General features: G+C 29.7%; 6 non-coding genes across 6 annotated transcripts; all 6 read left to right on the forward strand.

Moving 5' to 3' along the window:
- Positions 1 to 3,047: 3,047 nt before the first annotated feature.
- Positions 3,048 to 3,166, forward strand: LOC112731790 (U5 spliceosomal RNA). The gene has a single exon (XR_003167549.1). It is a non-coding gene; the product is annotated as a U5 spliceosomal RNA (small nuclear RNA).
- A 1,450-nt stretch (positions 3,167 to 4,616) lies between these two features.
- Positions 4,617 to 4,734, forward strand: LOC112731826 (U5 spliceosomal RNA). The gene has a single exon (XR_003167583.1). It is a non-coding gene; the product is annotated as a U5 spliceosomal RNA (small nuclear RNA).
- A 1,271-nt stretch (positions 4,735 to 6,005) lies between these two features.
- On the forward strand, positions 6,006 to 6,125 carry LOC112731862 (U5 spliceosomal RNA). The gene has a single exon (XR_003167616.1). It is a non-coding gene; the product is annotated as a U5 spliceosomal RNA (small nuclear RNA).
- A 778-nt stretch (positions 6,126 to 6,903) lies between these two features.
- LOC112731874 (U5 spliceosomal RNA) lies at positions 6,904 to 7,018 on the forward strand. The gene has a single exon (XR_003167627.1). It is a non-coding gene; the product is annotated as a U5 spliceosomal RNA (small nuclear RNA).
- A 1,051-nt stretch (positions 7,019 to 8,069) lies between these two features.
- LOC112731621 (U5 spliceosomal RNA) lies at positions 8,070 to 8,189 on the forward strand. Its single transcript, XR_003167393.1, has one exon. It is a non-coding gene; the product is annotated as a U5 spliceosomal RNA (small nuclear RNA).
- Positions 8,190 to 13,580: 5,391 nt separating this feature from the next.
- Positions 13,581 to 13,699, forward strand: LOC112731740 (U5 spliceosomal RNA). The gene has a single exon (XR_003167504.1). It is a non-coding gene; the product is annotated as a U5 spliceosomal RNA (small nuclear RNA).
- The last annotated feature ends 870 nt before the right edge of the window (positions 13,700 to 14,569 follow it).

The raw sequence follows: 14,569 nt of genomic DNA on the forward strand, positions 1-14,569 counted from the left end.
ATATTCTTTTTAAGGGGGGACAAATACAGAAAGACACATTCATAGTATTGCCTTTGTACTTGTTTCGAAATAGTTTCTCTCTTACCAAAATTTTACATGGACTTATTAGAAATATGATCTATGATAGGGCATTATAACGTGGTTTGATAGATTCGATTGACACCACCTAGTAGGACAAGACTTAGAAAAAGTAATTGTTATTGTATTCGTCTACGAATATGTATGTATCTTACTTAAATCAATAGTAAATATTTACATATAAGAAATTATTATTTTGTTAAAAAAAAAAGGTGAAACTCCATTTTTGTGCTAGAGTGGCTGGCTTTTCAGAACAGCTAATTGCACATGTTTGTTCTGAGCATGGTGGGTCCTTGCTGTGTGAAACCAACAACCATGAGTATGGAAGTAAATCCACCCCTATGATAACTTACTTAGGGTGGTTGTGGTGGGTGGAAGTGGAAGTTTAGTTACAAGTTCAAAGTTCATAAATTTTTTTTTTTTTTTTATAGAAAAATGGATGGGCTAAAATGATGAGTTGAATAGATATTGAATAAAGTATGAACATGAAATTGTGTTGCAATAAGTTATAACAACACTAAAGATGTGTGCAGAAAAGTAAGCATCTTAAAATACCTAGATGCATATTTTCATGTTGACTGAATTTGCCAATTTGAGACCATATGAACAAAATAGTGTTATAGATCATGAGTGACAAATTTAACTACAAGGGTGAAAATGGAAAAATGAAAGTCAATTATATTAGTTGTGACTAATCTGTATTAAATTATTAGATTCTTCTATGCCTAATAATCCACTTAAAGCAAGGATTTAATTGTTAGAAATGAAGTGAATACAAGAGCAATGCAATTGCAAGTGAAGCAAATTAAATGGAGTGTATTGTTCTTCAACATAAATGCACATGATATGATGTGATGTATCACAAAAAAAGGAACATAAATAAATTGTTGAAGATGGAGAGAACCTTGTGCTTCAATGTCCATGGCATCTTTTTGAACAATAAAATAAAATAATTCCTTCCTTGAAAGTGTATCTATCTACATGCAGTAAAAGCCACACAAAAGAAACATTCTATCTGGTGCTTGCCAAAGGGAAAATTCTATCCTATCCCAAACTATGTATGTATTCTTGTATATAAAGTTTATCTATAATTTTATAGTATAAGATGCCATTTAGTTATAGGATATGTTACTAGTACATGTTAATGTGTGAAATAAGATGTGAGTTTATTTTTAGTAAGTAATTATTCTAAATTTATGATACCATTTATTGTTCTACTTTTAGAGGCAATCTGAAACATCATCCATCATATATGTAACATAATAAAAAAGTTAAGAAATACCTTCATAAATTTATAACGTTACAAATTATTTGTACCATAACATGTATGAGTAAGACAGTTTTATAAAGTACTATACATCACGTGAATCTTGGTGTAGATATTTTCTGCCAGCGTTTTTTCCAAGTTGCATCAGTCAGCAGGCAGAGTATATATTTTACTGTCAAAACATGATGATTCATCATCAACATGATGGGGCTATGAATTCCAATTTGGTATCTGAGGTACAATTAATGGGGAACATTGGCTAGCTGGAACATATGAATGATTGGTGTGTATATTATGAAACTTTGGAATTTGTTCTTTCATTCAAATTGCTAACTGTTAATAGATTGAATTGAACTTCACTCTGTGAAGTTCATCAAGAATAGGGACATAGCCTTGACAGAGATCTATCAGACATGTAAGTTACAAAATTTCTACTTGTCTCCAAGGGATACTTAATTATGCTATCCAAAGAATCATCAATTGTGAACAACAGCAATAAAGTCTTATTTCACTAAGTGACATCAACTATCGTATATGGATTAAACTATGTTATTACGTCCTATCTGTGGAATCGTTTTTTGACTATTTTATCTTAAACTTGATTCAACTTCTTATTAGATGTTTTATTGATATTCTTCTTTTTATATGTCTAAATCACTTAAGATGAAATTCTACGTCTAAATCACCTAAAATGAAATTCTACCATCGTGAAAAATATATATTAAATAGTTGTTGCTGATGTGGTATGTATTATTGTAACAGCAATATTGCACCCACAATTTGGTTGCCGACCAGAATTTAAAACCATATGCATATTAGTTTGTGTTAGAGATTTGTCTACTTGGTGAGGCTCATAGTTGCATAATATAACCAATTTGATATCAACATCCGATATGCATTTATTTCATTAGCATGCTTAAGAATGAATGTTTAAGAAACTTAGGAGTTATAGCCAAAATTTAATAATTGTTGAAAAACAATTTTGTTTTCAGCCTAATCTTTTAGGGGACTTTATGCGTTTTTGCCAATACACAATATCTAAAGTAAATTCCAGATTCAATGAAGTTGTCATTGACACAAAGTAGCACCAAATCGTTATTCTCATTTCTATTTTATGCTTAGTTTTTTCAATAGGAAAATACTTAGCTTGATAATCATTCTTTGGTCTATTCTATCATCTTGGACGACAAATATATCAACACACATACACCAAGTAAACATTTCTTTTGGAATCTGATTATGTGATGAACTAGATTAGTTTCTTCTACTGATTTTGGTGAAACTTTTAATCACTTGACAGATAGAAGAAACTAGAAAGTGTAACGGTAAAGTGCAGTTATTTTAGTGGTAAAATCAAAAGAGTAGAGATGAATTGACACATGAAAGCAATGATTGAAAGTGTGTTACACTATTTTCAGCCATTTCACTGCAAAGCATGTTAAATTATCACAAGCAACAATTTTACAGATGAATACCCATTTTTTCTTTCTGAGTCTTGAATTGAATTCAGTGCTCCAGATTCTATAATGTGCAAAAGATAAATAAAAGCGGTCATATTAAGTCACAACAAACCAATGAAACTAATGTGATAGCGATGAGTTCTCATATCTGTCATTTGGAGTCCCACATCAGAATCAATAACTAGCGTACTGACATAACAGCTAGTATAAAAGACAGAGCAGGCTATTCTCTCAAACCACGCAGCCACGCAGTGTGCACAGAGCGAACTATTCTTTCGCCTTTTACTAAAGAATACCGTGTGCACGCTGCTTTTAGTGGCATACGCCAATTTTTGAAAGAGCTGTTCTTAATTGGAGTGGCTCTGCGACCCAGTTGAAATTTTTTATAACAATCATACTCAGCTTTTTAATAAGGATTGGCAGATTATAATTCAAATCAAAATGTAAATTGTTGAAGGAGTTGTATGGTTTTTAAATACACATGAACTATTGGAGGAGCATAAACCAAGAGATTTTTTTTGGTGAATTTTTTTTGGTGACATAAACCCAAGAGAATTTAAATGTAAATTAGAAAGATATAATTAAATAAAAAAAAATTAAAGAAGAAGAGAATTTAAATTTATGTGTTGAAATTTAGTATTCTTTTTGTTATAATTTTTTAGTATTTTTTTGTATTTAGTTATATCTTTTTAGTATTATAAAAATTCACAATAGTAAATAAAATAAAGTTGCTGAAAAACAGAAATAATTATTTTTCTAATACTCTTTTTAGTACTCTCTAATACTCTTTTTAGTACTCTTTAATTATGAAAAACATATATTTTTAGTACTCTTTAATTATGAAAAACATATATTAAATAGTTGCTGCTGATATGGTATGTATTATTGTAACAGCAATATTGCACCCACAATTATGGTTGCCGACCAGAATTTAAAACCATATGCATATTAGTTATACTGTTAGTGATTTGTCTACTTGGTGAGGCTCATAGTTGCATAATATAACCAATTTGATATCAAACATCTGATATGCATTTCCAGGAGCTATAGCCAAAATATAATAATTGTTGAAATACAATTTTGTTTTCAGCCTAATCTTTTAGGGGACTTTATGTGTTTTTGCCAATACACAATATCTAAAGTAAATTCAGATTCAATGAAGTTGTCATTGACACAAAGTAGCACCAAATCGTTATTCTCAATTTCTATTTTATGCTTGGTTTTTTCAATAGGAAAATACCTAGCTTGACAAGCATTCTTTGGTCTATTCTATCATCTGGACAAAAAAATATATCAACACACAAACACCAAGTAAAAATTTCTTTTGAATTCTGATTATGTGATGAACTAGATTAGTTTCTTGACTTTCTTCTACTGATTTTGGTGAAACTTTTAATCACTTGAGAGATAGAAGAAACTAGAAAGTGTAAACTGTAAAGTGTAGTTATTTTAGTGGTAAAATCAAAAGAGTAAGATGAATTGACACATGAAAGCAATGATTGAAAGTGTGTTACACTATTTTCATGTCATTTCACTGCAAAGCATGTTAAATTATCACAAGCAACAATTTTACAGATGAATACCTCATTTTTTTTTTCTAAGTCCTAAATTGAATTCAGTACTCTAGATTCTATAATGTGCAAAAGATAAATAAAAGCGGTCATATTAAGTCACAACAAACCAATGGAACTAGTGTGATAGCGATGAGTTTTCATATCTGTCATTTTAAGTCTCACATCGGAGTCATTAACTAGCGTACTGACATAACAGCTAATATAAAAGACAGAGCAGGCTACTCTTTCAAATTACGCAGCCACGCAGTGTGCACAGAGCGAACTATTCTTTCGCCTTTTACTAAAGAATACCGTGTGCACGTTGCATCTAGTGGCATACGCTAATTTTTGAATGAGCCCTTCTTAATTGGAGTGGCTCTGCAACCTAGTTTAAATTTTTGTAACAATAATACTCAGTTTCTTATGCATTTGCAAATTATAATTGAAACTATGTAACATAAATATATACTCCATAACATGATATTTCCAATGCTCATGGTTGGTTTACCAATTTAACATAATTGAAACAAAAATTTATTTTCACTATTTTACTTGAGATCTTTTTGCTTAGGTAGCTTCTTTTAACAATACTTGAAACCAAAAGTTTCCTGTCTCTGAAATATGATTATATTTTTAACATAATCTTTTAACAGCCTTATTTGTAAAGAAAGTTTTGTCAATATTCAAGGTCTAGGCTCTAGAGTATATTTCACTTGTTTATGTTTTGTTTCTCACCATAAAAATGCTTTGCTTGCATAGCATACTTTGGTATATTCTATCTAGGTCATTTACGACTATGGGATGTACCAATTGATTATATGGCACAAAGATACATTAGTACGGACTACGGAAACACCAAGCAAACATTTTTTTTATAGTACACCACGCACTCAAAATTCCCAAAGAGAAGGTGAGGGACACAAACCAAAATCCAATTGTAAACTAGAACTAGAACAAATAACTCCCAAATCTAATCAAATCACCGTAATATATACAAGAGCCTAAGTTAAAGATGTTATGGCCTAAGTTAAAGATGTCACCCATAATGCTCTATCATCAACAATTTTCTTTGGCTCCTGTCTTTTGTCCAATTCAAATAAAATTGTGCTATCTCTCTCAGCATCTCCTCCAACATTAAGCAAACATTTCTTTTGGAACCTAAATTATGTGATGAACCTTGAATAAATTAACTTATTTTGCTTCGATACAGAATGTAAATTCAAAGAAGAATTTCTTCTACTAATTGTGAAAATGTCATTCACCGAAGAAATAGAAGAAACTAGGAAATGTGAACTATTTTAGTGGTAATGAATCAAGAGAGTAGCGTGAAAGCAATGATTGTAAGCATGTTACACTATCAACATGCAATTTCATGCTGCTGCTTCAAAGCATGCTAATTAAATTATTAAGTAAATTTTGCAGACGGATACCCCGGTCCCCATCATTGAGTCCCGAATTCAGTGTTTTAGATTCTTGTTAAATTGGGAATTTTATCTAACCACAAACGGGTTCTAGCTCATGTTGTTGATGACCATGAATAAGTGAATGAATGTTTTGTCATTTGGAGACCACATCTGAGAAATTGCTTATGGTTCCGACACGACAACTAATATAAAAGCTAGAGCATGCTATGTCTCCAAACCACGCAGCCACGCATTGTGTACTAACAAACTATTCTTTCACCTTTTACTAAAGAATACCGTCTACACGATGCATTGAGTGGTATGGTATACGCCAATTTTTTTAAGAGCCTTCCCTAAAAGGAGTGGTTCAATAATAAAAGTTGAAAATCTTGTTCCTAAAATATGGTTTGTTTTATACTTTTAGTTTTTGACTAAAATTTCCTTAATCCCATGTTCAAATGTTTTAAAAAGATATTATTATTATTATTATTATTAATTTACTTGATCAAAGATATTGCCCTTTTTATTCCCCCATTTGGTATTTATATTTATATTATGTTTAAAACTTCAGATGATAAGAACAAATGATTTCACAGTTAACTGCACCATGAAGTTTGGGTGTTTACTCTTTGAGATTACTCAAAAATATAGTTAATAAGAATTTAGGACTAAGCCTTGGTAGATATCTATGAGACATGCAAGATTCAGATTATTTTCACTTCTCTTAGGAAATACTGATACTACTTAGAAATTTATTAACATACATGCATTTGGAGGCTCTCGATTTCTAATATATATCATTTCCTCTCATTAAGATGCAGAAAAATATGTTCAGATTATAATAAAAAAATTATTCCTTGAGTGATATTTATTCACAATAAAGGTAAATAGAACTAATCCATTGTTTATAATGATATTTACACACTTATTTGAATATTTAGAGATCAATTTATGCTAATTAACTAGAGATTTTAGGTATGCATACGGTGAATCCAATGATGTGACAACATAATTGATAATGTATGAAAAGTGAATGTAAAAATACATGTAAATAACTAAATATCTTCCTCTGTCACACCGAAGGTTTAGTTTTGGTTTTGACACGTCAGCTTATATAAGAGCTAGCGTATGCTTAAATCACAAACCACGCAGCCATACAGTGTGTTATTCTTTTCGCCTTTTACTAAAGAATACCGTGTGCACGTTGCTTAGAGTGGCATACGCCAATTTTTTAAAGAGCCTCTCCCCTTTGGGACTGCCCTTCAATTAAGTGAAATTCTTGTTTTATGTGTTACTATTTTTTCAATATCTAAATTCAATTTCCTGATTAGTGTACTTTCTAGTAGAACTAAGCTAGCCCTTCAATTAAGTAAAATTCTTGTTTTATGTGTTACTATTTTTTCAATATCTAAATTCAATTTCCTTATTAGTGTACTTTCTAGTAGAACTAAGCTAGTCAGAGTAGTTTTTCATTGGTTGGTTTTGTTATAGCTTGAATAGTCTCTTTTGGCCTATTATTTTTCATTCCTTGGTTTTGTTATAGCTTGAATAGTCTCTTTTGGCCTATTATTTCACCTCTATTAATAGGGACTCTTTTTTGTTATAAAATAAAAAAAATATTTTCACAAAAAAATTATTCTAAAGTGACTACATTGACTAATACAATGATTTATGATATGGGTTTTGTTAACCAGGTTAAAAATACCACATTGATTATATTAAAAATTTTAAATTCTTTATTATTATACTCTTAATATGATATTAGCTAAATTCTTATGATATTGCACAAATAAACAAGTGCAGAGAGTCATAATCGAACATTTTATATATGCAAGATATGTGCTTGTTCTTGGAGCCACTTCTCAATTAAGTTCCTGCTTCATTCAGTTGGTTTGCACTTTACACTAATTGGATACAATAGAGCTTCAATTTACACAAGAAAGTAGTGACTGGTATTCTATCTTCAGTTCACATACAATTGCAGCCTATTGATATACGACATGTTAAATTTCAACACTGAAAAAATTTTCAGATGATTGGCCATTTCTCTGAATCTTGAATGTAGTGTTTCAGTTTCAAAACGGTGCACAATGTTGATGTTCTGGAAGAAGCATTGAAGTTCTACTTCTAATTGTAGAAAGCCAGGGTGGGACATTTTATGTCACAAAAATCCAGTTCAAGATAACATGTACAACCATGAACAAGTAAATATCTTTGTCATTTGGAGTCCTACATCGGAGACATTACCCATGTTTTGGACATGACAGCCAGTATAAAATCCACTAAATACATCGTTCTTGGAGCACGCAGCCACGCACTGTGCACAAAGCGAACTATTCTTTCGCCTTTTACTAAAGAATACCGTGTGCACATTGCATAGAGTGGCATACGCCAATTTTTTGAGGATCTTTTCCTTTATTAGGAAATTGATCCATAGTTAAGTTTAATTCTTATTACTTTATTGGTAGGTTTTTGAGGCTCTTGTTGTGATTCATCAATTGGTGAATTGAAATTTCAAAAGACAGTGGTAGTTTGGAATCAGAGAGCTCTTGAACCACTTCTTGCATTGATGGTCTCAACTTTGGATTGGAATTCAATCATGCCAATGCTATTGTTGCCACTAAAACTATCTCTTTTGCATCTCTTTGAAGCATAGGAAGACGAAGGCGAGAGTCCAAGAGATCCTTCAACATGTTTTGAATACAAGAGCACCACTCCAAAACTATAAAGGTCTCATTTTTCGGTCACACTCAAGAGTGTAGGCAAGCTCTACAAAAGGCCAAGAGGTTAAAAACGAAAACAGAAAATGAAAACGCAAACTAAACACATTAGAATTCATATTGTTCGGTTAAGTTCACACGTGCAATTTCAAAGACCAAATTAAATGTTTATTTTCTAAAAACTGTACCTGGGGCAATATAACCGCGTGTACCGACTAGCAATGTTTGATTTGAAGAATCAGGATCAAGAAGTGTAGCAGTGCCAAAATCCGAAACAAAAGCCTCCAAGTTTGAGTCCAACAAAACATTGTTACATGTTACATCTCTATGAACAATTGGTGGCTAACAATCATGATGCATGTAACACAAAGCATTTGCTATTCCTTTAATGATATTCATCCTCTTCCTCTAATTCAAATCCTTAGCTTCCACATCATTGCTCAACACACAAAATAAGCTTCCTCTTTCCTTGTATTCATAGATAAAAAACATGTACCTATTGTGAAGACAATAGGCATAAAGCTTGACAATGTTTCAATGCCGGATTCGCGATAACATCATAAACTCATTGCGGAAACTCTTGTCAAATGAAGGGTTCTGAGATTCTTTTTGATGAAGTTTCTTCAATGCAACAGTTCTACCACTTGGCAAATTTGCTTGGTAAACACTACCATATGCACCAGTTCCAATGCAGTATCTATTATCAAAGTCTTGTGTTGCATCAATTATGTCCTCAAATGCAATTTTCCCATCATAGTTCCATATAGAGAATAAGTCTCCATTCTTTGTAGAAACTCTTTCAACTTTTGTCTTAGCCACATGTTTTGTAAAACACAAGGTGGCAAGAAATAGTAAGAGAATGAATCCAATGATGGAAAGAGCAATTACAATTGTGTGCTTTGCTTTGTTTGATGATGGTGACTTTCTTTGTTGGACAGAGTGGCATGATGACAAATTTAGAGAGCCACATCCAATCAATGAGTCTTTTCGGAAAGAACAATAATCTAGGAGCTTGTCATGATGATCTTGTGAAAAGTCAAAGGAATTATATGAAAGGTTAATGAACCTTAGAGCAGCAAGTTCCTTGTTTAATTTTCCTGTAAAATTATTGTAACTAAGATCCAAACTCTCTAGCTTTGAAGCTAATCCATCAATATATGGAAGCTCACCACTGAAAAAATTATGGGTAAGGTCAACATTGGTAGCACAACCAATTTTGAAAGTAATGCTTCCATTTAGCATGTTGTGGTTTAAATCAATTGTTGCATTAAGAGCACAATAAGGGAAAAGAGTTTGTACAGGACCTTTCAAGTGGTTGTGAGAGAGGTCTATGTATGAGAGGCTTATGGCTTTGGCAATACTTGATGGTAGTGAGCCACTCAATTTATTTGATGAGAGGTCCAAAGAAGACATTTTATCCAATTGAAAAAGTTGTGGTGGTATTGAACCATTTATTAGGTTGTTTTCTATGTGCAATACTTGCAAAGAAGATAAACATCCTATTTCAGAAGGGATTGGACCTGTGAGTAAATTATTTGAGAGATTTAATATTTTCAAATGCATTAGATTGCATAATTTTGTTGGTATAGGACCTTCAATTCTATTTGAATGAAGAAAGTGTTGAGTCAAATTCTCTAATTGACTCAAAGTGGAAGGAATTATACTAGAGAGCGAATTTTTATATAGAGATAATCTCTCTAGACGACTTAAATTTTTTATCTTTTCTGGTATGAAACCTTTAATTTTATTTGAATTGAGGTTAAGATTGATCAATGCTCCAATCTAGAGAAAAAAAAAGGGATTGAACCAATGAGTGAATTTTTTAAGAGAGACAATAATATTGTTAAACAACTTAAGTTTTCAAGTTCTAATGGTTGGAGCCATGAAGTTGGTTTGAATCAAGAATTAGTTGGGTCAAATTCTTCAATTGCATGCCAAAACTAGAAGGAATTAAACCAGTGAGTAAATTATTAGAAAGAGACAATATTTTTAAATGGTTTAAATTTGATTTGTATTAAGAGAGAATTCAGTCAATTTTTTATCAATCCAAAAAGTAAAAAGAATTTGACTAATGAATAAATTATCTGAAAAAAATAATATTTCTAGATGACTCAAATTATCTATTTCTATTAGTATAGGATCTTCAATTTAGTTTGAATTAAGAGAAAATTAGATTAAATTCTTTAATTGACCAAAACTAAAAAAAATAGTACCCCTTAGTGAATTGCAAGAGAAGTCAAGCATCTCAAGTTGACTTAGATTTGAGAGTGTTTTAGGCAGCTTACGTTGGAGTTCATTGGTGGAAAGACCAAGATTGACAAGCTTAGTAAGAGGTGCCTATTTCTTTTGGGATGCTTCCTCTTAGTCCTAAGCCAATAAGTTGTAGAGTTGCTAAGTTAGGAGTGGCTCAATAATAAAAGTTGAAAATCTTGTTCGTAAAATATGGTTTGTTTTATATATATATATATATATATATATATTTTACTAAAATTTCCTTAATCTGTTCATGTTCAAATGTTTTAAAAAGATATTATTATTATTATTATTATTATTATTATTATTATTATTATTATTATTATTATTATTATTATCTACTTGATCAAAGATATTGCCCTTTTTATTTCCCATTTCCTTCTCGTCGTTCGGGTATTTATGTTATGTTTAAAACTTCAGATGATAAGAACAAAAGATTTCAAAGTTAACTGCACCATGAAGTTTGGGTGTTTACTCTTTGAAATTACTCAAAAAAGGACTTCATCAACTTTAAAATATAGTTAATAAGAATTTAAGACTAAGCCTTGACAGATATCTACGAAACATGCAAGATTCAGATCATTTCCACTTCTCTTAGGAAATACTAACGCTACTTAAAAATTTATTAACATACATGTATTTGGAGGCTGATAGTTAAATATTCAATTTTATCTCAATTTCTAATATATATATCATTTTCTCTCATTAAGATGCAAATTAAGATGTAGAAAAACATGTTCAGATTATAACAAAAAAAATTATTCCTTAAGTGATATATTAACAATAAAGGTAAATAGAACTAATCATTTGTTTATAATGATATTTACACACTTATTTGAATATTTAGAGATCAATTTATGTTAATTAACTAAAAATTGTAGGTATGCATATGGTGAATCCAATGAATGAGACAACATAATTGATAATGTATGAAAAGTGAATGTAAAAATACATATAAATAACTAAAGGTGAATTCTATGATGTTTTTGTAGGCTTTGATATGGTGTTTAAATTGCTTAATTTATTTTTTAAAGTAAAAAATAAAATGTTTAAAGTAAAAAATAATTTATTTAATTTTTATTAAATATTGTCTATTTACTTTTTATTTTTTAGTATCTTAGGCATAATATTAAAGACAGTATAGCATTCACCATAACTAAGTGTGTGTTCAGTTTTCGTTTGTCAAACTGGAATTTGAATGAGAGTGATTTTATAAAATTGATTTTGGAAACAATACATTTGCGTAATATTGGGGGTGAAACAATTTAATAACGTAAATTATCCTATTTTTTATATAGTATATTTTTAGTACTCTTAGTACTCTTTTTTAATACATTATAATTTTTTTTACTATTATTATTATTTATGGTTAAATTTTTATTTAATTTATTTTTTCTAATATGATTAATAAATCATATTATAAAAAGATAATAATAAATATAATACACAAAAATCATAATTATAAAAATATATAATGTCAAACAAAAAATTATCAAAAAATAAAAATAATAAATAATAAAAAAGAACTCATATAGAGAGAAATAATAAAAATTTTATAAATAATATAATAACATTTATAAAGAATAAAAATAAAAAAAATAAATGTTGAATGTTAATAGTTAAAAAATCGTTAGTAAAACGTAAAAGTTAAAAATGGTTGCTTTTTGTAAACGTAGTTTTAAACATAAAATCAATTTTGTGTTTATAAAAATAAAAATTTACCAAACCAAAAATTAAAACTTTCAAAAAATTGAAATTATACTTCTTTTTTTTTTTTTTCAACACATTTTTCAGACACACCCTAAATATCTTTGTCTGTTAGGATGTCACACCAAAGAGTTTAGCTTTGGTTTTGACATGAATGAAAGCTTGAATCACAAATCTCGCTGCACTGTGCGCGAATTATTCTTTGTCATTTACTAAAGAATATCGTACGCACATTGCTTAGAGTAGTCTATCCCAATTTTTTAAAGAGCCTCGGTTTGTCTATTTCTTCAATATCTAAATTCAATTCCTGATTAGTTTACTTTGTAGCAGAACTAAACTAGTCAAAATACTTTTTCATTCTTTGGTTTTGTTATAGCTTGAATAATCTCTTTTGGCCTATTATTTCACCTCTGTTAGTAGGGATTTTAATTATTTTCACAAAAAAATTATTTTAAAGTAATTAAATTGACTAATACAGTAATTTATGATATAGGTTTTGTTAAAAGTTAAAAATACCACATTGACTACATTAAAAATTTAAATTTTTTTTATTATTATACTATTAAAAATTTTAAATTCTTTGTTATTATACTCTTAATATGATATTAGCTAAATTCTTATGATATTGTACAAATAAAGAAGTGCACACACAGTCATAAACGAATATCTTATATATGTAAGATATGTGCTTGTACTTGGAGCCACTTCTCAATTAAATTCCTGATTCATTCGGTTGGTTTACATTTTGCACTAATTAGATACAATGGAGCTTCAATTTACACAAAAAGTAGTGATTCTATCTTCAATTCACGTACAATTGCAGCCTATTGATATACAACATGTTAAATTTCAAGGCGAAAAAATTTTCAGATGATTGGCCAGTTCTCTGAGTCTTGAACAGTTTCGAAACGGTGGACAATGTTAATATTATGAGAGAAGCATTGAAGTTCTACTTCTAATTATTGTAGAAAGTCAGAGTGAGACATTTTATGTTACAAGAATACAATTCAAGATAACGTGTACAACCATGAACAAATGAATATCTTTGTCATTTGAAGTCCTACATCGGAGACATTATCTATGTTTTGGACATGACAACCAATATAAAATCCACTGAATACATCCATCTTAGAGTACGCAGCCACGCATTGTGCACATAGCGAACTATTCTTTCGCCTTTTACTAAAGAATACCGTGTGCACCTTGCATAGAGTGGCATACGCCAATTTTTGGAGGGTCTTTTCCTTTGTTAGGAAATTGATCCACAATTAAGTTTAATTATTATTATTTTTTTCTATTGCTTTGTTAGTAAATTCTTATGAGGTAAATGTTATGAGTAAAATAAAATGGTTACAAATATCAAATAAAATAATTATAAATAATAAATTAATATTACCAATAAAATTTAAATTACAAAAGTAATACCAAATACATGCTAGATGAGTACACTATAAAATATAATTTAAATTATAAAATTTTTAAAATTTAAAAAATAATACTAAATATGTTATATGAATATACTATATTGTCCAGCAAATTGATCCGCGGATATTATATTTTATTATCCGCGGATATTATTTTTTATTTTTTTAAAACAAGTACGTTAAAAGATAAAAAAATATTAAAAACAATTTTTGATTAACAACTTAATAACATCCAAACGCTTTTAACATATTTTAAGATTAAAAGTGAGTCAAATTAACTTGAATTTGTCTTATTAACAGCTTAATAAGCTAAACTATATCCACGTATCCGATCCGCACCCTTTGCGGATCGCATCCGCGGTCGCACTATAATAATTAAAAAATAAATATATATGTTTGATATTATATTTATTTCTTTGTATGTTTTAGTTAGTAATTATTATTCATATATTGTATTATTTTATTTTTGTTATTTAGAGAGAGTTTGATTAAAAATATTTTAGGAATAAATAAGTTTAAAAGTATGAAAGAAATATTTTTATCGAATTTTTTTACATAGAAATATGACTAAAAAGAGAATGTTTAATTATGCGGATATATCCGATATCCGATCCAATCCGGCACTAAAAAGTGCGGATATCATATCCGATCCGATCCGCGGACACCTCTACACTTAAATTCAGTTTTTAGATAAATAAAATTTA

This window comes from Arachis hypogaea, chromosome 12, assembly GCF_003086295.3.
Source record: "Arachis hypogaea cultivar Tifrunner chromosome 12, arahy.Tifrunner.gnm2.J5K5, whole genome shotgun sequence".
Taxonomy (NCBI): Eukaryota; Viridiplantae; Streptophyta; class Magnoliopsida; order Fabales; family Fabaceae; genus Arachis; species Arachis hypogaea.